Consider the following 24837-nt stretch of genomic DNA (forward strand, 5'->3'; position numbering starts at 1 on the left):
CAAGTTTGGTCCCACTTCCAAATATCTGAGACCAACCAACATTGTTAACACTGTAAGACACGTCTCTACAAAATGGTGGCTCTGTGAGACTTGACATGTATCAGTCTAGTTGCCCATTTGGTTATTATTGCATGGAGGGAAATATGAAAATGTAGTCGTGTTTTAGAAAGAAAAACAATAGACCATTTCTATAAAAGAAAAAACTTGTTTGCTCTACAAGTGAAATGTATGAGGGTTGAATCCAGATTTTCAACCTTGCCATCTTTAGACTAAATAGTGTTGTCCTCCTCAGAATAGACATAGGACTAATTGTGCATTTACCTCAACATTATGATTGCAAACTGACACCAGTTAGGTCCCTTCTGGAAGGTGATAAGGAGGACATGAATGAGTTAGTCAGTTCCTGTTGCCCAAAGGTTTAATTGAATTAACATATATCCAACCCAGGAAAGGGGAATCTACGGTCCTCCAAATAATGATGGACTCCAGCTCCCATCAAACCCAGCCAGCATGGGCAATGGTCAGGGGTGATGGGACCAACAGCTAGAGGGCCACAGGTTCTCCATCCCTGAACCTATAACAATGCATAGAAATCTCACAGCCTACAAGAACAGAGTCCTCTGGAAATTAATGTAACCATAAATTGAAATTAGAAAGTCCCAATTGACAGTGCTATGGAAAGAATCAAGACAGAAGTAAAAGGTAACTTTTGTGCTCCTCTCAATTCTATTAATTGATTGATCAGCTGAGCTATCTATCAATCACAGAGTTTCCAAACTTGGGTTGTCTTCTGTTTTTGGACTACAACTCCCACCATCCCTAGCTAGGAGGACCAGTGGTCAGGGATTATGGGAGTTGTAGTCCAGAAATGGCTGGAGACTCAAGCATGGAAAGCCCTGATCTATCATACCAATATTGCTTAAAAACACGAAGAAGGAAAAATATATAAAGAAGTTCACTTACTAGGCAGAATTACAAGTTTTGTCCCACTTCCAAATATGGGTTTATTCCATCCACCACTGTTAACACTATGATACACACCTTTACACCATGTTGGAACAGGTAGTGCTACCTGCTAAATTTGCCTTCTGCAAAACTTACATACATTGTAGCCTGCATGTTCACAGCAGCAATCTGTGTAGTCTATATTTTTACAAGTTAGGTCAGGAACATTATGCTCATATTCCAGATATGGGGCAGATCCAGGCATCCACCTAAGGTAACCTAGAGAGTTAACAGCAGTTGTCCCCATGTAGCATAAAATGACCATAAAGAAGGCTGATCACCGAAGAATTGATGCTTTTGAATTATGGTGCTGAAAGAGACTCTTGAGAGTCCCATGGACTGCAAGAAGATCAAATCTATCCATTCTTAAGGAAATCAGCCCTGAGTGCTCACTGGAAGGACAGATTGTGAAGCTGAGGCTCCAATACTTTGGCCACCTCATGAGAAGAGAAGACTCCCTGGAAAAGACCCTGATGTCGGGAAAGATGGAGGGCACAAGGAGAAGGGGACGACAGAGGACGAGATGGTTGGACAGTGTTCTCAAAGCCACAAACATGAGTCTGACCAAACTGTGGGAGGCAGTGGAAGATAGGAGTGCCTGGTGTGCTCTGGTCCATGGGGTCATGAAGAGTTGGACACAACTAAACGACTAAACAACAACAAAGCATAAAATGGCACATATGAAGTAGATCTCAAATGACCTAAGGAATCTAGGTCAGGGATAGGGAATATGTGATCCTCCAGATGCTGGATTCCATCTCCCATCAACCTTAGCTAGTATGGCCAATGGTGAGGAATGATGGGAGTTGCAGTTAGTTCTTGATCTAGATTGATTAGGTTATTTGAGATTGTTTTCATATGAGATCATTTCCATTTTTGCTACATAGTGGAAACCTCCATATAAGAAAAATATTGTATACCACCATTCAGGTATAAGTACACAGCTTTTACATTTTTGTGGGTGCAGGTCACATTTGTACATATGCTAAGCTATCAAATCCACATATGTGAAATAAATTATTGCCACAAACTTAAAATATTATGCTGGGCACATTTTCCCCTGGAGAGTGAAAGGTCAATACAAGCTAAAGAAAATCTATCTTGTTCTGGTAAGTGGTCATTAATATGTATCTAGTGCATTTCCAAGATTTGGGCCAAAATGGCTCACCTGCCAACTAGATTGTTTCCCGTATTTGACTTACTTGGTTTAACAATCAGTTTGGTCCCCGCTCCAAATAATAATTTGGTGCCAGCTCCTCCATATACACAGTGACGTCATGTATAACAAAAACCCAGGTTTCACTTTGGATCCCTCAAGGATGAAAAATGAAGAGCCACTTAGAACACAGTGTGACCAGAAAATCCAGTTTTCTGCTCTACTGTGTTAAGGAATAAATGAATATATATTTATTTTTAAAAAAGTTTTTTACATTACAGTCAAGTGTTCTTAAACAGCGGCAGCAACAGAAATGCCAGCTTACCAGGAACAATTGCAAGCATGGTCCCACTGCCAAATATGAATTTTCCCCATCCACTATTAACACCATAACATGTACCTCTACAAAATGGTGGACTTGTAAGACTTTAATGCATCGTGTTGCCTGCTTTGTTGGTGCTACACGGTGGTGGTTGTGAATATCTAGTCATGTTTCAGAAGGAAATAACTTCAAAAAGCATCCATGACAGATGACCTTCCAAGGATGGAGAGTCCACAACCTATTGAGGGAGACTGTTCCACTGTCAAACAGATCTTACTGTCAGAAGGTTTTTCTGTCTAGTCAGAATCTCCTTTCCCGCAACTTGAAACCATTGGTTTGAGTCCTATCTTCCAGAGCAGGAGAAAACAAGTTTGCTCCATCTTCCATGTGACAGCCCTTCAGATATTTGAAGATGGCTATCATATCTCCTCTCAGTCTCCCCTCAGTAGGTCACTATTTTCAAATTACAACCCCCCAGACACAGAACTGGCACCTAGCAGTCAGAGATATGATATAACAGACAAATATACTTAGTTGGTCTTTAAATATACTTAGTTGGTCTTTAAGGTGCTACTGGAAGGAATTTTTTGTTTTGACTATGGCAGACCAACACGGCAACCTATCTGTAAGACAAATATACTGTCGATTATCCATCCCAAAGTCCAGTTCTTTTTATCTCAAAGGTGTTGTTTCTTTCAAGGCAGTTGTATACCTTCTCTAGAAGAGAATGCCAATTTACATTGGGTGATAGTCAACTCAGAGTAGACTCACTGAAATCGATGCACTTCAATTACAAAAGTCCATTGATTTCCGGTGGTGTGTTCTAAGTATGACTAACATTGAATATCACTGATAGTAGATGCTTCCACCCAATTTGTAAAAAATGCTTGTGATAATGTCATGCAATATATGGAAGCAATATACCAAGGCAGATAATGATCTACCATGAATACCTTAAAAATAACAATACGTGAAAAAGAAGAAGTGTCATCTTACCAGGGAGTATTACTAGTTTGGTCCCACTTCCAAATGCAAGTTTACCAAATCCACCAGCAGTGTTAGCACTGTGATACGTACCTTTACAAAATGGCGGCCTTCTTATGGGCCCTAGGCATTATCCTGGTCCTTTGCACCAGAAATATAACAACATATATAGAGCCGATTGCCCATCGGCTTTTCTTTTTCAAGGCACTCAGATATCTATTTGGAAGTTAGGTCAAACAAACTTTGGGTCATACTCAGACTAGACCCACTGAAATCAATGTAGTTACGTTACACAAGTCCATGGCTGTGATCACCGAGTATGGTTGACATTGGCTCATCACTCATGGATATTAGATGCCTCCATCCAATGGGTAGATTGGACTATGTCATGCTATTGAGGCAAATAACACATCCACTGGGGTAAATAATGGTGTACCATGATTACTATGAGAAAATGAACATGAGAAAATGCAAAAAGTGTCTGCTTACCACAAAGTACTACTAGTCTGGTCCCACTTCCAAATGTGGGTTTCCCAACCCCACTAGCAGTTGTAAACACTGTGAGATGCACCTTTACAAAATAGTGGCTAAACTCTTTGTTCTGTGGGCTGGGGTGAGGAACCTTTGTGCATTCAGCTGCTGCTAAACTACAACTCCCATCATCCATTGGCCATGCTTGCTGGGTGTTATGGCAGCAGCAGTTCAGGAATATCTGGAGGGCAAAGCACCTAATAAAGTGGTAAATACAAGCAAGCAGTGTAATATTTTAGCCATAGAGTAAATCCATTTATTTCAATGGGTCTACTCTACCATTGGATAGCATAATCATCAATTGAAATTAAATGTGACTTCAAACCAGTTTTTTGGTTTCTTTTTAAGAAAAAGAAAGAATGTTCTCAATTCGGTTGTATAAAGAATCAAGAATTATCTCACAAAGATAAACAGAGTAGGGACGATGTATTGGTATAATCAGAAAATTTCAATACGGAACAAATCATGAAAAATATTCCCATAAAAACGCACAAATCCAGTTTCTTTAAATGCCACTGTAAACAGCAATGTCAACTCACCAGGAATAATCACAAGCTTGGTCCCACTTCCAAATATATTTTTCCAACCAACATTTTCAGCACTGTGAGACACATCTCTACAAAATGGTGGCTGTCTGAGAGTTCATTGGCATGCATTATGGTGCAGCGGTGTGTGTGGGTGGGTGTGTGTGTGTGTGGAAAAAATAGCTTACCCCTAAGTAAATGGAGTTAGGATTGCACATTCAATCCATTGGGGTAGTAAAAAAAATGGGGAGGGGGTGGGCAGAATGTAAGAGATAGGTAAGGCTTGGTTAGAATAATCTATCCTACCTTGTCCATCCCAGCAGCTACAAGTCAAATGAATGGACTTTTATTCATACTTACACCAACCAATTTGAACCAAAGCAGAGAAATTTGAGACCCCAAAGTCCAAAGTTGAGCAAAGCACAACTCTCTCAAGGTCTGAGCAGGGGTGAGAAACCCACAGCCCTCCAAATGGTGTTGGATTCCCAACTCCCACCTTCTTCAGCCGGTGTGTCCAAAGGTCAGGGTGATAGGAATCAAAGTCCAGCAAGATTAGCAGCTTCCCCACCTCAAGCTAAATAGCAGAGTCAGCTGGCTGGTGCTGATGGGAGGGATATAGCAATGGACTTACAACATTTTCTGATTGTCAGATACCTGTGCTATGTGATTCTGTTCCAGAGCCAAATAAAACAGACTAATACTGCGTTCCTGGTCGCTCCCCTCACCCCGGACCAAGTTTTAGGGGTTGCATTTGTTTGGAGAAGGAGGAAGGTATTCTGATCTGTTGCACATAGAAGGAATTAAGGCTTGAAACTTACTTGGTGTCACAACCAGTCTTGTTCCACTTCCAAAGGTCACTTTTCCATAACCAGTGGAAGACCCACAATGTTTCCTGCCTTGACAAAAATTGTCCATGCACAAAGAGCACACAGAGCAAAGAGCTGGACATGAGAAAGGGTAGCATAGGACAGGGAGGAGAACCTGGTGTCCCCTAGATATGGCTGGACTGCAACCATCACCCACCCCTGGCTATTAGCCATGCTGACAGGGGCTGATGTGAGTTGGAATCCAAAATGATTTGAAGAACCACAAATTCCCCATCTCTGGTATAGGGATGGACTTACAACACTTTCTGATTGGCAGATACCCATACTATGTGATTCTGTTCCAGCGCCAAATAAAACAATTATTGCCTTTTCACGGTTGGTCACACATGGAGACTGCTGGTCACACACATTTCCCCCCATTGGGTTTGACATCAAACACAAATTAAATGAGCCTTAATACTTACTGGGGTTCACCTTCAGGATAGTTCCTTTTCCAAATATCACCTTATTTCCAGCTGCATTCCCACAGTGATTCAATGTCTCACAAAAACCTCTAGAAGAGGGACAGGGAACATGTGTCTTTCCGGATCGTGTTGGACTACAACTCCCATCAGCCATGACCATGGGACATGGTGACTGGGGCTAATGGGAGTTGTAGTCCAGGAACCCCTGGAGCACACAAGGTTAGTTAGGCATAGCTGCTGTGTGATTCAACACAGTATTTCTGGTCCCCCCCTCCCCTAATCTCAACCTATTTATGGCAATGTAAGACTTGGAGCCCTGCAACATCTTGAGGGCTAGCTTTAGGCAACAGGATGATTGCTTAAATGCTGGCTGGTAGCCAATACCTACATTATCTGTGGTGCTGGAACTTTGTAAATATATGTATGTTTCAAAGGCAAGAGAGTCCAGCATGGGACTCCAAAGGTATGTTAATGGTTTGAGGGAATTCACAAAGCTTTCAGCTGCAACTCCCATCATCCCTGACCATTGGCCATGCTGGGTTGAGCTGTTGGACTACAAAAGCCCCTGAAAGGCAAAAAAAAAAAAAAAGGTTAGAGAAAGCTGCTAAAGACTGCCTTCTTGTTTGCTCTGTGAAGCTCAACTTGACAAGGTGGAACTCACCAAAAGTTCCAGCAGCTCTCAAGTGGGCACCATTGCCATTCTAAGAGAATGAGGGAGGTGTTCATGGTGAGTTCCAGCACCTCTTTTTCTAGAAAAATAGCACTGGGCAACACAATTTCAAATTTAGAGGGTTGCATTTGGATGAGGAAGAGGGGGGTATTCTGATCTGTCACACTCACTCACAAAATGAAACTAAATAAGGGTTTAAATTTACCTGGTGTCACAATTAGCCTAGTTCCACTGCCAAAGATTACTTTCCAGTTACCAGTAGTAGACACACAGTGCTTCCTGCCTTGATAAAAATTGTCCAGACACAAAGAGTGTACAGAGCTGAATGTGCTCAGAGATAGTATAGGGCAGGGATGGTGAACCTGGTGTCTCCTAGACTGGACCACATCTTCTATCATCAGATGCTCGATGATGCTGATGGGAGTCATGGTCCAAAGCAATTGGAGGATGCAAGGTTCAACAAAGATGCTCCACAGACTAATGTTGTGTTCCTGGTCGCTTCCCTCACCCTGGACCACGTTTTGGAGGTTGCATTTATTTGGAGAAGGGGGAAGGTATTCTGATTTGTCGCACATGGAAGAAATTAAGGCTTGAAACTTACTTGGTGTCACAACCAGTCTTGTTCCACTTCCAAAGGTCACTTTTCCATAACTAGTGGAAGACCCACAGTGTTCCCTGCCTTGACAAAAATTGTCCATGCACAAAGAGCACACAGAGCAAAGAGCTGCTGGCAGAATCCGGGACCAAGGAGAAGAGTCGGTGGAAGAAGATTGGAAAAAATTTAAAATATATCTTCAAAAATATTGTAAAATTAAGGACTGTTAGAAAGATGTTGGAAAAAGAAAATTATGTGGTTTTGGTAGAAATGATATAAAGGATTAAGTAAAAATGAGTTGAAATTGATGAAAGAGAGAACATTAAACTATAATACATTAAATTAAATTACTTAAATGGAAATAAGGTTGAAAGGATTTGCTGAAATAACGATTTGAACTAGAATACAACAACTGGAGGTGTGAGGAGGTCAAGGAAATAAGTAACAGAAGAAAGTTATGTAAAGGTTTAATCTGTTCTTTTTCTTTTTTTAAGTGAGTGTATCTTTTTTGTTGTTGTTGTTGTTGTTGCCGTATTATTTTTTTCATGTATTTTGTATTTCTCTTTTTTCTTTTTGTAACTCTTAAACTTTGAATAAATATTATTTTTTTAAAAAGAGCTGGACATGAGAAAGGGTAGCACAGGACAGGGAGGAGAACCTGGTGTCCTCTAGCTATGGCTGAACTGCAACCTTCATCACCCCTGGCTATTGGCCATGCTGACAGGGGCTGATGTGAGCTGGAATCCAAAATGATTTGAAGAACCACAAATTCCCCATCTCTGGTATAGGGATGGACTTACAACACTTTCTGATTGGCAGATACCCATACTATGTGATTCTGTTCCAGCGCCAAATAAAACAATTATTGCCTTTTCACGGTTGGTCACACATGGAGACTGCTGGTCACACACATTTCCCCCCATTGGGTTTGACATCAAACACAAATTAAATGAGCCTTAATACTTACTGGGGTTCACCTTCAGGATAGTTCCTTTTCCAAATATCACCTTATTTCCAGCTGCATTCCCACAGTGATTCAATGTCTCACAAAAACCTCTAGAAGAGGGACAGGGAACATGTGTCTTTCCGGATCGTGTTGGACTACAACTCCCATCAGCCATGACATGGGACATGGTGACTGGGAGTTGTAGTCCAGGAACCTCTGGAGCGCACAAGGCTAGTTAGGCATAGCTGCTGTGTGAACCAACACAGTATTCCTGGTCTCTCCCCCCCCCCCCAATCTCAACCTATTTATGGCAATATAGGACTAGGTTCTGGTGTTGCACTTGGATGAGGAGGTGTAACCCAAACTGCCATACACCCAGAATTTAAGAGATTAAGAACTATAACTAACTTGGTGTCACCACCAGTCTAGTCCCACTTCCACAGATTACTTTGAAGGACCCACTGAACACCCAGAGTGTTTCCTCCATTGACGAATATGGCTCAGTCACAAGAAACACACAAAGTTAAGAGTTGAACGTGCTAACAGATATTATAAGGCAGGCGATATGAGGCAGCTGATGTCCTCCAAATTATATTGGGACTACAATTGGGTTGGCTGAGGCTGATGGGAGTTGTAGTCAAGGTTGGAGGGAGCTGCTCTAGGGACTAGCACTGTGTTCCTGGTTGCCCCCCTAGGCTCAACCTAAAGACTAGGTTGGGGGGGAGGGCTGCCTTTGGTTTGGGGAAGGATGGCGGTAATCTGGTCCATTACACATGCAAAATGGAAGGAATTAAACATGGAAACTTACTTGGTGTCACAACCAGTCTTGTCCCACTTCCAAAGGTTACTTTCCAGTTACTACTGGAAGACCCACAGTGTTTCCTCTCTTGACAAAAAATACCCAGGCAGAAGGAACACACAGAGGATGGGGATAATCTATGACAAGAAGGGTCTCTGGTGTCCTGCAGATATTGCCTGACTACAACCACGACCCCTTGCCACTGACAATGCTGACTGGGGCTAAGGGGAACTGGAGCCCAACAACATATGGGGGGAGTCGCAGATTCCCCATCAATAGTGTAGGGATGGACTTGCAATGCTCTTTGGTTGTTAGATACCATCCTATCTGTGGTGGACCTTGGGGTCTCAAATTTCAGTGGCACCCTGTGCGATACTAAAATTTGGTGCCCCCCGACTCTTGCACTCCATTCTAAATAATAGTTGTGGTATCCCCTGCAGTGGCCATTGTGACCCAACTGGTTGTGCTCCTATAAATCTTCCTCTGATCCTATGCACTTCAACTCCAAGGCTGAGTTCTAGGGAGAGAGCTTTCCTTGCTTCTTTTCAATAATGGAATGGTGGAATTCCTCTATATGAGATTTCTTCTTCTTCTATCCGCTTCTCCTTGGGAATTAACCCCTCTCGATTACGCCCTGTGCCCCTCCCTCAATGTGGTTGGATTCCATCTCCCATAAGCCTCAGGCAGCATGACCAATGGTCAGAGAGGATGGGAGCAATATCTGGAGGGAGACGTGCTCCGCACCCTTGCAATAAAACAATTCTGACGTACTCATGGCCAGGGTAAGTGTTAATAAATACTAGCATATTCAAGATGACACAATAGTGTGTTGGGCTGGACAGGATTCCCTTTCCTTGACAAGATTTGTTGCTAAAACAACAACATGGGGACCACTGGGTCATCTGCAGATACCCTTAACTCATAGTCACACATGTTCCACACAGGGAATCATCCACAAATAAAATGAACTATGACTGCAAGAAGATCAAACCTATCCATTCTGAAGGAAATCAGCCCTGAGTACTAACTGGAAGGACAGATCCTGAAGCTGAGGCTCCAAGACTTTGGCCACCTCATGAGAAGAGAAAACTCCCTGGGAAAACCCCTGATGCTGGGAAAGATTGAGGGCACAAGGAGAAGGGGACGAGAGAGGACGAGATGGTTGGACAGTGTTCTCGAAGCTACCAACATGAGTTTGACCAAACTGTGGGAGGCAGTGGAGGACAGGAGTGCCTGGCGTGCTCTGGTCCATGGGGTCACGAAGAGTCGGACACGACTAAATGACTAAACAACAACATGATACTTACTGGGATTGACCTTCAGCTTAGTCCCTTTGCCAAAGATCACCTTGTCTCCACTGTATTCCCACAGTGATTCAAAGTCTCTCAAAAACCTCTAGAAGAGGGACAGGGAGCCTATGTCTTTCCAGATGGTGTTGGACTACAACTCCCATCTCCCTTGACCCTTGGGCATGGCAGCTAGGTCTCATGGGAGTTGTAGTCCGACAACAACTGTCGCAAGGGCAAAAGGTTAGGAAATCTATGGATCTATGGATCAACACTTTTTGGGGTGTTGCGTGGTCGGGGTGGGGGGTGGGGAGCCCAGAAACATCTGCATGGTCACAGCTTCCCCACCCTGCAATAAAACAATTCTTACATTCTCATGGCCAATGTTAAAGTCTAGTATTTTCAAAATGGCAGTGCAGGGCAGTAGGCAGAAAAGGCTTTCCTTCCCCCAGTAGTCTTTGCTTCTAGAAAATTCACAGCCATCACTGATTCATGAGTAAACACACAAGACCTAGCCAGCTGTACATTTGAATAAATAAGGTATACTATTCATTGTATCAAATTGTAGATTTCAACAGAAGTCTCATAAAGTTCCACATGTAAAGGGTTGTTACAGTTCCACATCGGTAGAACAGGCAATATTACAGGATAGTGGATCTTATAGCATAGCAGTGGTTGAAGCCTAGGATGGCGAAACAAGGCTAATATTCTGGAAATCCTTGTCTTTGAATCTGTGAAAGGATTCTATGGAACTGTAACAACCCTTCATGTGGATTATTGGACTCTATGAACAGGCAGGTGGAATAGACACTTATACATGTATGGACCTTATGCATGAACTGACTAGAGAATGTATTGATCCACTGGGTCTTCTGCTTTTTTCATTGAACTTTATGAGACTTCCGTTGAAATCTACAATTCGATATAATGAATAGTATACCTTATTTATTCAAAAGTACAGGCACTTACGTCTTGTGTGTCTACTGAGTATGTTTCACGTAACCATAGGTTTGTTGTTGTTGTTATCACTGACTCATCTGCAGCTGCCCTTAACTGTTAGTAACTCTCACCGACACCGACACCACACTCTGGATTTGATATCATGAACAAATAATATGAACCATGATACTTACTGGGATTCACTTTCAGGACGGTCCCTTTACCAAAGACCACCTTGTTTGCATTGTTTCCCCACAGTGATTCAATGTCACTCAAAAACCTTGAGAACAAGGAGTGGGGAGACCTGTGGCTCTGCAGATGATGTTGGACTACAACTCCCATCATCCTTGACCCTTAGACATGGTGTGTGGTCTGATGGGAGTTGTAGTCCAATGACACCTGGAGGACACATGGTTAGAGACTGCTGCTCTGGGGATTGATGCTGCATTTCTGAGTTCAACTTGCATACGATTGTATAAGTCAAAGTTTTGCATGTTGCATTTGTGCAGGGAATAGTATTCCCAATCGCCATCCATCCAAAACAAAAGGGATTAAGAGCTGAAACTTACTTGGTGTCACCACCAGTCGGGTTCCACTTCCAAAAGCTACTTTCCAGGATCCACTGATATAGCCACAGTGTTTCCTGCCTTGACAAAAAGTGACCCAGGGGCAGACTTAAGAGGAGAAGGTGATAAGGGATAATATAGGGCAGCGATCATGGGATATCTGGTGTCTCGCATATGACAGTAGACTACAACTCCCATCATCCCTGATGATTGGCTGTGCTGGCTGAGGTTGATGGGAGTTGTAGTCCAAAGCGCCTGCAGAGTTCAAGTTTGGAGGAAGCTGTTCTATGGACTAGCCCTGTATTATATATCAGACCAAGTTTAATTGGTTGTCTTTAGTTAGGGAAGGCGATCCCGATCGCTCACAGTCAGAAAATGAAATGAATTAAAGGCTAAAACTTACTTGGTGTCACAACCAGTTTAGTCCCCTTTCCAAAGGTTACCTTCGTGCTGCCACCGCCATACCCACAATGTTTCCTGCTTTGACAAAAACTGCCCAGGCTCAAGGAGCACACAAAACCAAGAACTGAAGGGGATAGCCTAGGATAGGGATGGAAAACCAGTGCCCTCCACATCCTTTTTCGGACTACAATTCCCATCAAGCCCAGCCAGCATAGCCAATGGTTGGGGGTGATAGGAACTGTAGTCGAACATTGTCTAGGGTGGCACAGGTTCCCCACCCTTGCATTTCCTGATATTGACTGTTAATGTTCCCCAGACTCTAACTTCTATTGAGAGTACAGGCACAGAAGCATCTGGAAAAGCTGACAGCTCTTTAGAAATAAAAGTCTTTTTTAAAATAAATAAATAAATCAGAATGACCTGTGTAGAGAATTCAGAGAATTTTCAATTATGAACGAAGTTTTGGTTCACATATTGTTTTGAAAATTGTAAATCAGGTAAGGTCACATATCCAAAATCATGTAAGTTTCCCTCTGGACCACATAAAAGGAGAACATTATGTGAAGTTTGAATCTAAGGAGGTGTATGGGGTGAGAGGTATCCATGTTGTAAAATCCCTTAAAGATAGAGATGAAAAATCTCCAACCCATAGGAAGGGATTCAATTTGACGAGGAGTGAAAATGATTTCCCCTAGGGGCAGACGACAAGGGAACCTTCAAGTAATTTCTGTAAGCTGTGGAGCCAGAAACAGAATATTTGGCTAACAGCACAATCCCAAACATGACGACTCAGAAGTAAGTCCCATTGAATTCAGTGGGGTGTACCCTCCAGGAAGTATGGTTAGAACTGCAACCTTAATGGATCCAACCAGGCTACCTGTATAATCTACTTCTAGAAAGAAGCTTACATTACTTACTTGGCTCCACCACTAATCTTGTTCCTTTCCCGAAAACCAGCTTGAAGTTCCCGGTATTCACACAGTAAGATTAGCCATAGCAAAAACCCAGCAGGTATGTCTTGCTCTTGCTGGAAACCAAAGTAGCATGTTCTGTCACAAAAAAGATCTACCAGGAGGCTGACTGTGCTGCAGTGCAGGCATGGGGAATCTTTGGCCCACAAATTTTGCCGAATTACAACTTCTGTCAGCCCCACCAAGCATGGCCAATGGCCAGAGAAGATGGGAGCTGTAGTTCAGCAACCTATGGAGGGTCAAAGGTTCCTCACACTTGCTGTAGTGAAAAGACACCACACAGCCAGCATTTCTGGTGGGATTTGATAGGGAGCAGATCACAATTCAAAGACTCTTGACATCTACTGCTCTGGTGTCAATTAGACAACAGAGAGACTATAGAACACATTGCCCACACTCTTAGAAATGCAGGAGCTACCTTATTCCAGTATTGATCCATCTAGCTCAGAATTATCCACACCAGAGATGGGGAATGTATCTCTACAAACATTACTGGACTCCAGTTTCCAGTAGTCCCAACCAGGATGGCCAACAATGAGGGATGATGGAAGATATAGTACAACACTTGATTGACTACACTGATTGACAATGGCTCTCCAGGCTTTCAGAAGGTGCCAATTCCTTCCCAGAGGTGCTGAGGATTGAACCTGGGACCTTCTGCATGCAAAGCAGATGCTCTACAACTGAGCTACAGCCCTTCTCTAATTTCCACAGAAGTGGCAAGTTAGCATTTAGCACGTCCCATCCCTGAAGCACTCAATTTCCATGGAGGAAGCAGAAACAGAAGGAGCATTCTGGGGAAAGCACCTTTGCAGGTGGAAGCAGGGAGCTCTCTATCATCCTTGGAGGTCTCATTTTGCAGGAGTGGGGGGTCTGCAGCCATTTAGATGTTGTCGAACTACAGCTCCCATCACCCAGGCCAGTAGCCATCTGGTTGGGGATGATGAAGGCTGGAGTCCAATGATATCTTGATGGCCACAGGTCCTCCAACCCTGGATTAGATGGAACTTTCAGTCTGATCCAGAATGTATCTTTTGAAATGAAATTTCTGTTGGCTGGAGGGCATACTGAGCACATATAAAATACACACTCATGCTTTTCGTAGATTGAAAATGACTTACTTGGCTCCACAACCAATCTTGTTCCTTTTCCAAAAGTGATTTTGTAATTGGAGCCTCCACTATTCACAGTCATACAGGCCATAACAAAAACCCAGCAGGTGTGTCTAGGACACTCGGGGACTACCTCCTCTCTCAAAAACATTCACCTGTATATCAACTATCCATGTTTTCAGCCCGAGGACCACATTCCCTGATGGGCAACTTTCCAGGCCAGTGGTGGGTGAGGCCAGAGGCATAAAGTGGGTGGGACCAAAGCAAAAGTGGGAGGAGCGACAGAGGTGCATAGCGGGTAAAACGCCAACAATGCGATGTCAATTTTAGTTTCTACTAGTTTCTAATTTTCGCAATCTTAACTTTACCTCTTTACATGTCTGCATCAATTCATGATTTTTTTAAAAAAAAGCCTTATGGAAATTCAATAAGTGTGAATTATGTAGTTTTGCACTAAAATACAAAGAGATCTATAACTTCCCAGTCCTTCTTATATTCAGGGATAAGGGATAAATTCAATGCAATTCACATTTAAAGGTGTGTTTCATGATTTGCACTTTCTAAAGCACCATGTAAAGCAAAACACTTCCATCCTTCAAAATTCACACTTCTCTCCAAATTTTGCATTCCAGTTCTCCTGTCAAGTAATATATGCAAAAATGCATATGCTAGGCTAAGTTTGCATAAAGTTTGCACAAAGCTGCATATAGTAATGAAAACAACACACAAAATGCATTATATTAGGGAAAATATAAATATTAGGGAAAATATGATTGGCAAAAATGTGTTTATTAGACAAAAATACGTATAAACTGTGTAAGGAGAAATTTGCACTTAAATGCTGATGAATTTTCAGGAGGAATCAAACTGATTTAGAAATGTGGAGGACAGGATTTTTGAGATTGGAAGAAAGAGAAAGAAATAAAAATGGAGAGATTTATCCATTTCCACTTGCTAACAGCTTCAAGTTTCAACTTTGGTGGTTCAAGATTTTTGGGTGCCTGAGGGTGAAAACCCAAGAAGGGGTTCTTCCCATGGTCACATCCCTGACATAGATTTAAAGCACCATTATGCCAGACATGGAGAATCCTGGGAACTATCATTTGTTAAGAGTGCTTGAAACTCTTGGTCTTTGAGGTCAGCACCCTTAACAAACTACAGTTCCTGAGTTTCTTCAGGGGATAACTGTTGAAGTGGTATAAGGATCCATTTAATTTGCGGTGTGGATGTGACCCCTGACAACAATGCCATAAAAATAAATGAAAGAGTAGGAAATTATGCTACCTTTGATGGTATCCTGGCCCAAAGAAGAGGGGCACAGGGAGGAAAGAAATGGAAAATAAATTCTGTCTGCTGTCACATTTGCAGAACTGGACAAATGAAGTCAGACTTACTGGGTAGGACAGTCAGTCTAGTTCCTGATCCAAATGTCACCTTCTCACCAAAGCTCCTCACTGTGTTCTTCACCTTAACATAAACTCAAGAATTGCTACATCTACCAAGTATGAAGAAACGGAAGTTTCTAAGATTGTCAAGCTGAACTATACACCATGATGAGATGTTGTATGGATATTTGCTACATTTGCATGGGATATAATTGTGGCCAGTGATGGAGGTTTCTGGAAATGAGCTGGGAAGAGTATCCTAATTGCTATGTCCAATACAAATACATGACCAGGGGAATGAAAGAGCAGGGACTGGCTGAGGTTGATGGGAGTTGTAGTCCAAAGGGCCTGCAGAGTTCAAGTTTAAAGGAAGCTGCTCTATGGACTAGCCCTGCAATGTATATCAGACCAAGTTTAATTGGTTGTCTTTGGTTAGGGAAGGGGAGCGTGATCGCTCACAATCACAAAATTAAATGAATTAAAGTCTAAAACTTACTTGGTGTCACAACCAGCTTTGTTCCACTTCCAAACGTGAGCTTAGTGTAGCCAGTGCCAGACCCACAGTGCTTCCTGCCTTGACAATAAAGTCCTCCCCATTTAGTGGTTCCCATCTCAGCTTTCTTTCTTTTTTAAAAAGTAAGTCTCTAGTCCCCATGACTGAAATTATGGAACTCTTCCTACTGTAAATCTAAAGTCACGTTTCTCTACACTTCTGCAACCACATGACATTCATGTGTTCTGTCTGGGATATAGCAGAGGTGGGATGATTGCTGCTAACCTGTCATTGTGCCTTGAAGCAAGTAAAATTGTTGGGAATTGGGTAGAGATTTTTTTTAAAAAGCAGATTGCATTTTAGTTAAATTTGATGGCTGTGATGGAGAATGTATGAAGAGCTCTGTTGCATCAGGTCAACAGACCATCTAGTCTTGCATCCTGGTTTCACAGTACTGTACTCAATCACAAACAATACCAGAGCACTTTCTGACTTACGAACCCAGTAACTGATATTCAGAGGCATCCTTCCTCTGATATTGAAGGTGGCACATAGCCATCATGATAGCCTTCTCCTCCATTACAAAACAACAACTCCATAGTGTTTCTTGCAGAGCTATAGACAGCTCATTTTTTTAAAAAAAATTAAAAATAATAATCTTCCTGGACTGGTTAATTTACGTCTTCTGTTCTCAGAACACAAGACAGAAAGTTCTTAACTACATGACCAGATTCAAACCTATAACTGCGTTTAAGTGGGGACACAAAATCTGAAATCATTTTCAGTTTCTATTTTTGAAATCCCACACAGAGAACTACTTTGTAATCTAAAATGTGTGGAAGCATTGTAGGATGACAATATGCTATATCAGCTTACAGAATCCAAGGCATAGCTGCCTTCTACTTAACTCGCCCCATGGGTGAAATGTTCACAAGCCCAAACAATAATAAAATTGTTGAGAAAAGGTCTCTGGCCATCTAAATCATCACTAGTGAATTTTCTTCAATGTTTATTTCAGCTCTGCTGTAAATGGATCATTTATTTCTATTTTTATGGGAAAGTATAAAGGGACTACTGGAAAATATTGCACTGGAAGCCGACCTTTTTAAAGCAATAATGCAAGCAAAACAGAAAATGAATGAATTAACTGGTTTTGGGGGGAATGTTGCTGCTTTTGAGCAAACAAAGCAAACTTACGTGGCACGACAAGCAACTTTGTCCCAGATCCAAATGTCACCTTGTTTCCAAAATTTACACAGTGATTTCCCCTTTAGCATAAACTCATACAATGCAACAGAAGGGGGAGTGCACATATTGGAGAATACTTTGCACAAAGAACAACACTTCTGGGCCACATCAGTGGTAATTCCTACCTGCCCTGCCTCTAAGTCTAACATTGTCGTAGCATGAAAAGTTAGCCATATCTTCCCATTGTTTCCAATACAATCAAATGCTGAAGGAGACTGCCTGCATTTTTTACTCACACTTTACCATGAATATTCATACTGGTACTTGGTTGCAAATTTTGAAGCAGTGCTCCTTTCAAAGGAGTTCACACACTGCTTTAGGATGTGCAAATTAGGCAGATTCATCTATAAATGCAAACTGGGCAGAACTCAACACCCATCCCTACTTGCAGGTGCAAGAGCCCTGAGGGATATTCTTATGATGCTGCTTTCCTACAGAATGGAAGGAGTCAACAGCTGAAACTTACTTGGTGTCACAACCAGTTTAGTTCCACTTCCAAAGGTTAGCTTGTAAGTGCCACTAGTATACTCACAGTGCTTCCTGCCTTAACAACAACAACAAAAAGACTCCAGCATATAAGAAGACTGGCGCAAGAATGAAATGGAATGCTTCCCCACACTTCTGCCACTTCACCCCAGAAAACCTGCTCTTTAGTTCTACATTTGAACTGCAATTCCTGGAAACATCAATGCTGTTTGTGCCAATTCAGCACTAAAGATCAGGTTTCCCCAGGGGAAAGCAGATGGGCAAATGGGTGTGCAAAAAAGCCCTAAGAGGGGAATGGTGAAAGGAGGGATTATATTTTATTTGTGTGGCTGTTTTCAAGGAAACAAAACAAACTTACAGAGCAGGACAAACAATCTTGTCCCAGATCCAAATGTCATCTTCTGACCTTAATCCACACTGTGATTTTCACTTTAGTGTAAACCACGGTTTCCCAAACTTGGATCTCCAGCTTTTTTTGGACTACAATTCCCATCATCCCTGACCACTGGTCGTGCTAGATAGGGATGATGCGAGTTGTAGTCCAAAAACAGCTGGAGACTCAAGTTTGAGAAACCCTGGCGTAAACTCATACAGTGCAACATCTGTGGTCATCTGCATATTTGGAAATACTTCGCATACAAACCATTCTTCTGGGTGGCATCAATGAACCTACCTATCTGCCCTGGCCTGCTCCTTCTGTTGTTCTGCCCAAAAGTCTAATGTTGTAACAGAGTGGGAAGTTATCCATATATTTCCACTGTTTCCAATGCAGTCTGGTGTTGGAATACACTGCCTGCCTCATTTGCAGCCCTGTTAATCCCTTAATCCTTTGAGTAAAACCATTTTGGGTGTATTTACAGTTCTGGGTCATTGTTGGAAACTGAATGCTGAGGTAAATGGGAAGTGATATGTTTTCTGAACCCATTAGCTATATTTTCTTCTTCCAATGACCAGGGTTACGATTAATAAAAGGTTACCCTTTTCATAATGATTCAGGATAAAAAACTATTCCCCACTTCAAAGTAGATTGTTGGAAATCCCACTGTGATCATTAGTTCACGGGTAGTTCTTCATACCTACAGAACCCTTTTTCCACATTTGCTGCTATTTCAGCATCTCAATTTCTCTCCCCCCCCCCCCAAACCTATATTCAGTTCTTCACATTTCCCAATCACTTTGCAAATTCCCGGACCTAAACCGGAAATGGCGGGGATTTAACCTTCTCTATGCAAAGAAGATGCTCAGCTCCTGCAGTAGATTTCTACATTTCTCTGCTATATTATGGTCAGACAACGTAAGCTTGACACATGAGCTTTTGTGTAGCTAATAGCTAAGTATGTTTATTTAATGGGTACTGGTGGCTGCAAGAGATTTACTTTAAATGCTTGGTGCTCACTAGTTAGCTTCCTAATGGTCCAAGTATTGTCAGATTTGCTAATTTGCAAGGGAGAGAGCCGAGTTAAGGGCATGGTGATGTTTTGGGTGAAATGATGCTGTTTTGGAGACTAGCACTATCTGCCTGGTTGTTCTCCCGTGCTCATACAGTAAAAACTGAGTATTTTGGGGGGGGTGCAAGTGTCAGGGAAGATACCCAGAGCTGCTATTTCTAGCAAAACTGGAGGAATTTAAGAGCTGAAACTTACTTGGAGTTACAACCAGCCTAGTTCCACTTCCAAAGGTTACTTTGTTAAGACCAGTGCCAGACCCACAATGTTTCCTGCCTTGACAAAAATTGCCCTGGGAACAAGGAGAAGGCTGACACAAAAATGAAACTAAAGGGGTGAAAGTTTTGCTCTTGGATTTTAGATACCTATGCTGAATAATTCTTTGCAAACATTCCCTTTACAGTAAAGCAACTGTAGCAAAGATAAGAAGAAATATATATTTCCCCTATTTATCATCCAGCTGAACTTCTGCATCTAGGCGGCCACTGTTAGTTACATAATGCTAGAACACAGAGGCATCAGTCTGAACTGATAAATCGATCAAGTTCATCTTGAACAGGCTAACATGAAACGGGCTCCCCTATGAGCTTAAAGTTTCTGCTGCTCATATTTTATGTTTCTCCACCTAGAAGGAATCAAAGATGCTTTGGCAAGAAACCCAGAAAATCAAAAAGGCTCCCCCCATGGTTGCAGAAATGCAATAACAAACTGAATAATGTAATGGTTCTCTTCGTAGTATCCTACAATCAAAGGTGAATGGAAGGGGAACCGAAAATGCAATGTGCTTGCTATTATGTGTGCAGATTCAGGCAAACAGAAGAGACTTACGAGGCTGGACAGTCAACCTGGTTCCAGAGCCAAATGTAATCTTGTAACCATCGTTAACACAGTGGTTTATGCTTCAACATAAACTCATGCAGTGATGCAGATCCCAAGACAGGCTCTGGGATTGTAAACCAAAATGATATAATACACTTTGCACTTAAAAAAAAGCTCCTAAATTTTAGAGTGCAAAGAACCCCAAATTTTCTACCCCCCAAAATGGAACCCAGTTTAAGCTGATCTTTGCAAGCTTGAGAAACTTCTCCATAGACTCTTCTCCATAGACTTTAGATGAGATTCTCAGTATCTTGTAAAATGAATTTACAAAGAAATGAGTATGAGACCATCTTTGTCTTTATAGGAATTGGCATTGGTAATATTTATAAGACTTTTAGACAGGGACCACAGCATTTTGCTATTCTTGTAACCCTAGCACACTGTCAGCATGTAATTGAAAGTATAGTAACTAACAGGGGATTTGGGGGGGGCACCTTAAAGTCTAACAAATCATGCAATGATATATTTGCTGGCTTCTAAGATGCCTTGTTCTTTATGCTGCAACAGACAGGCAGAGCAGCCTCGGGAAGACAGGAAATATAGAACTATATCTCTCCCATAGCTGTTTCTATTATTGTCATCATACAATGAGAGATGACATTTGCTATAGCTAGCTGATGTCTGTTTAGTGGGCACTGATGGCTACAAGACCCATGACCTTTACTAGTTATTGAGTATGAAGAAACCACTTTGACCATTTGGAATGTAAGCAGCTCTAAGGGCTCTAAGGGAGCAATGATCCTTTGGGGAAATCGATGCTGCTTTGCAGACTAGCACTGCCAACATAGCTGCTCCCTTGTGCTCAACTTGGATAAGATACAGACCAAGGTTTTTTTGTGGGGGGTCTGTGTGTGCAAGTGTGTGTAAGGATCTTCTATTTTCTAGCAGAATTCATAGCTGAAACTTACTTGGAGTCACAAGAAGTTGCGTTCCACTTCCAAAGGTAATTTTGTTAAAACCACCAGTATACCCACAGTGTTTCCTGCCTTGACAAAAATGTCTGATGCTCTTAAGATACTGATGTCTCTTTGCCGGCTACCATGGTCAGGCTTATTTTTCCTCTGTGCTCAACTTGGATAAGAAAGGCAAAAAAGCTGGGATACAGCAGTCGGTAGAGCATGAGGCCCTAAATCCCAGGGTTGTGGGTTTGAGCCCCATGTTGGGCAAACCAATTCCTGCAAACCAGAGGGCTGGACTAGATAACTCTCATGGTCCCTTCCAACTCTACAATTCTATGATTCTATGATTTTAAGTATTTGGGGTTTCAGTTAGAAGGGAGATGCTATCCTGAACTGCTTTTCACAGCAGAATGTCAGGAACGAAGGGCCAGATTCTTAACAAAAGACAGAATCTAAGGTTGCTTCCAGATGACCTGTTTATTGGGCGTTCATTGTGAGGAGGTCACATGGCATAAGAAGAGGCTGCTGCATGAAGTCAAAGGCCCATCTTGTTCAGTATCTTCTTCTAATAGTGGCCAAATATATGTCCATTGTGGGAAACCCAAAAGCAGGACTTGGGCACTTGTGATTCCCAGCAACTGGTATTCAGAGGCATATACTAGCCTCTGAAAATGGCAGTAGGACATAGGCATCATGGCTAGGAGCCACTGATAGCCTTACCCTCCATAAAGGCTTATATGAAGCCACTCCAAGCCATGCTATCCTCACTTTCAAGTGCATTTTCTTAGTGCAAAAGTATTGGGTGGGTTTTTTTGGGGGGGGGGGATCCAATTTGTTGTGCAACAGTGTCAAATCCACTTAAATCCTGTAACCTGAATTTGCTGCTATGCAATTGGACCTCACCCACAAAATAGTGACAGATTGAAAGCACCCTAAGGGGGAATGATGATACTATCTGTTCATAGATGCTCACCCTGAATATTCTGCTTGGCAACAATTATTTGGGGAGGGTACAAGTGTGTGTGGTGTGGAAGGATTTTGCGGACGGCTAACAGCTAGCAAGATGGAAGAAAACAAGAGCTGAAACTTACTTGGTGTTACAAGCAGTTTGGTCCCACTTCCAAAGGTTAGCTTATTGAAGCTGCCACTAGACCCACAGTGTTTCTTCCCTTGACAAAAACTGCTCAAGAGGGAAGGAAGAATCTAACTGGAGAGTGGAACTACCTAAGAGGTGAAGGAATGGCAATGCTGTTGAATTCATAAAATTCCCCTCACTTCTGTTCCAGTGGTGTAGTAGTGAATTCTGAGGTGCAGACACTTTTCCTGACAAACCTCCATGCCACACTCTTTCTAAGGCTATACACCGAAAATGAATTTTTGACCTGTTCAGATCTTGGCTGCACTTACAGCATACATTTAAATCACTGTGATACCACTTTAAACAGGCATGGCTTTCCCCAAAGAATTCTGGGAGCTGTAGTGGCACTGCCACGACATCCATACCCTCATCCCCATCATCAAATGTAATAATTTGCTTTAACTCAGTTCTGGCATCTCTCGGGTGGGTGCCATTGCCATTATAAGAGAAGAAGGGAGGTGTTCCTGGTGAGTTCAGGCACCTCTTTTTCTAGAAAAATAACACTGTGGACATCATCATCATCAACAACAATTTTATTCCTTATACCCCAGCCATCTGATTGGGTTGTCCCAGACACTACCAACATATATAAAGACATCATAAAACATTTTTAAAACTTCCATATACAGGGTTGCCTTCAGATGTCTTCTAAAGGTTTTCTAGTTACTTATCTCCTTGGCTTGGGGGTCGCATAACTCCATACCTTCCAACATTTCTGCAATGAAACTAAGGACATCTTACCATGCTCTCCTACATCTCATTGATGAAAATAGGGATGTCCAAAGGGAAACCAGAACATTCTGGGAATCAAACCAGAAACCAGGATGGTGTCTGTAAATATGGGACTGTCCCTGGAAAATAGGGACACTTGGAGGGTCTGATCTACTCTAGCATCCCATTCTCACAGTGGTCAAGCACATGCTCAGATGGGAAACCTGCAAACAGAACTTCTCCTCTACCATGGCTGCCAGCAACTGGGATTCAGAACAATAATGCCTCTCAACAGTGGAGGAGGAACATAGCCATGTTGGGCAGCACCCACTGATGGTTTTGTCCTCTCTGACCTACAGTCATTAAGCACTGAATCTCTTGTGACTGGGAGGTCTATTCCATTCTCATACTAGTCAACCCACAAAACCAATTGCTGAGATGGTCATGCTCTTCCTACGTTGTCAGAGACAGTACAAGTATGTCTCTGGGTACCAGTTGTTGTGAATCACAAGTGGGGAGAATGCTGTTGGCAGCTTCCCCTTCTGGGCATCTAGTTGGAAACTGAGAGAACAGAATGCTGGACTAGATGGGTCTTTGGCCTAATCTAGTAGGGCTCTGACATAGGCAAACTCGGCCCTCCAGATGTTTAGGGACTACAACTCCCATCATCCCTAGCTAACAGGACCAGTGGTCAGGGATGATGGGAGTTGTAGTCCCAAAACATCTGGAGGGCCGAGTTTGCCCATAGCTGTCAACAGTTCCCTTTTCTTGCGAGGAATCCTATTTGGAATAAGGGAATTTCCCTTTTAAAAAGGGAAACGTTGACAGCTATGGTTTGCCTATGCCTGCAAAAGGCTCTGGCGTTTCTTGAATATCAAATAATTGCTTAACATTTCAAGTCCTGCTTAGTCAGTCCACCACAAAATATGATACTTACTGGGGTTCACCCTCAGAATGGTTCCTTTACCAAAGATAATACTTCTTGCAGCTGTATTCACACAGTGATTGGAGGCCCTTCAAAAACTTTTTTAAAAAGACTTCCTGACTCGTCTTTAGGGATCAGATCTGCAGCAACAGCTGAAGCAAAATTCTAAAGACCTTCAGAGTGCAGTGGAATGTTCCAGGTAAGCGTGGAAAAAGTCCTGCAAAACTTTAAATATTCATATATCAAATCCTAAAATTTTGATTTGGGGAATTCTCTTTCCCCTTACCCCAAGATATTCACATGAAATTTCAGAATTCAAAAAAGAGAATTAAAAGCTCCACAGTCAAACCTGATATGTACAAATAGTGAGATTTTCCTCACTACCATGTTTTTGATAAAAAGAATAACTAATAATAATATCACCCATCCCAATCTAGGAAAGGTAAGCACTATAGTCACACCCACAGCACATATTTAAAGTGCATTTAACACACATTTATAGCAAATTATTTTCTCCAAAGAAACCTGGGAACTGTCATTTGTTAAGGGTGCTGGGAATTGTAGCTCTGTGAGGATGAAACTAAAGTATGCAGGATCATTTGAGGGAAGACACGTGTTTAAATGTTTGGTGTGGATATGGCCCATGGGTTGTATCCAACTAAGGCCTTCTCAGAAGAGACCCACTGAAATGAATGAGCTTAAGTTACTCAAGTTCATTAACTTCAGTAGGTCTACTCTGAGTTGGATACAACCCTATCCAGTACAACTCTCTGTTTCCTCAGAAGTCTCATTTCAGCATCGTTTTGCCTAAGCAGAAATATCCTCATCTCTCCAGCCCCATAGATTCCTTTACTCTCTTTACTAGGCATTTAAGTTTGCATAATTAAAAAAGCATAAAGTGCACTGACACGAAACATCCACATTTTTTAAAAAAAGAAAAAGAAAAGATGAGGATATGCACCGAAAATTTGGATGCACCAATGATTAACTGGGAAGCCTATCAGGATGAATCCTCATTGTTGTACAACCTCCCTGGAAACAACTCAGAACGAATCTTCATTAAAAGCATAGTCTAACCTCTATGTTGGATTTGTGCAAGCAAATCAGGACAAATACTCAAAAAAGGAGT

General features: G+C 42.1%; 1 gene segment (V, D, J or C); it reads right to left on the reverse strand.

Annotated features, from left to right (window-relative positions):
• LOC310828907 (T cell receptor alpha chain MC.7.G5-like) overlaps positions 1 to 24837 on the reverse strand; it is a 136458-nt gene that overhangs the window by 10351 nt on the left and 101270 nt on the right. The window contains exon 3 of the C gene segment in view: positions 22026 to 22075.

The sequence above is a fragment of the Podarcis gaigeae genome, assembly GCF_964106915.1.
Source record: "Podarcis gaigeae genome assembly, chromosome: 13".
NCBI lineage: Eukaryota > Metazoa > Chordata > Lepidosauria > Squamata > Lacertidae > Podarcis > Podarcis gaigeae.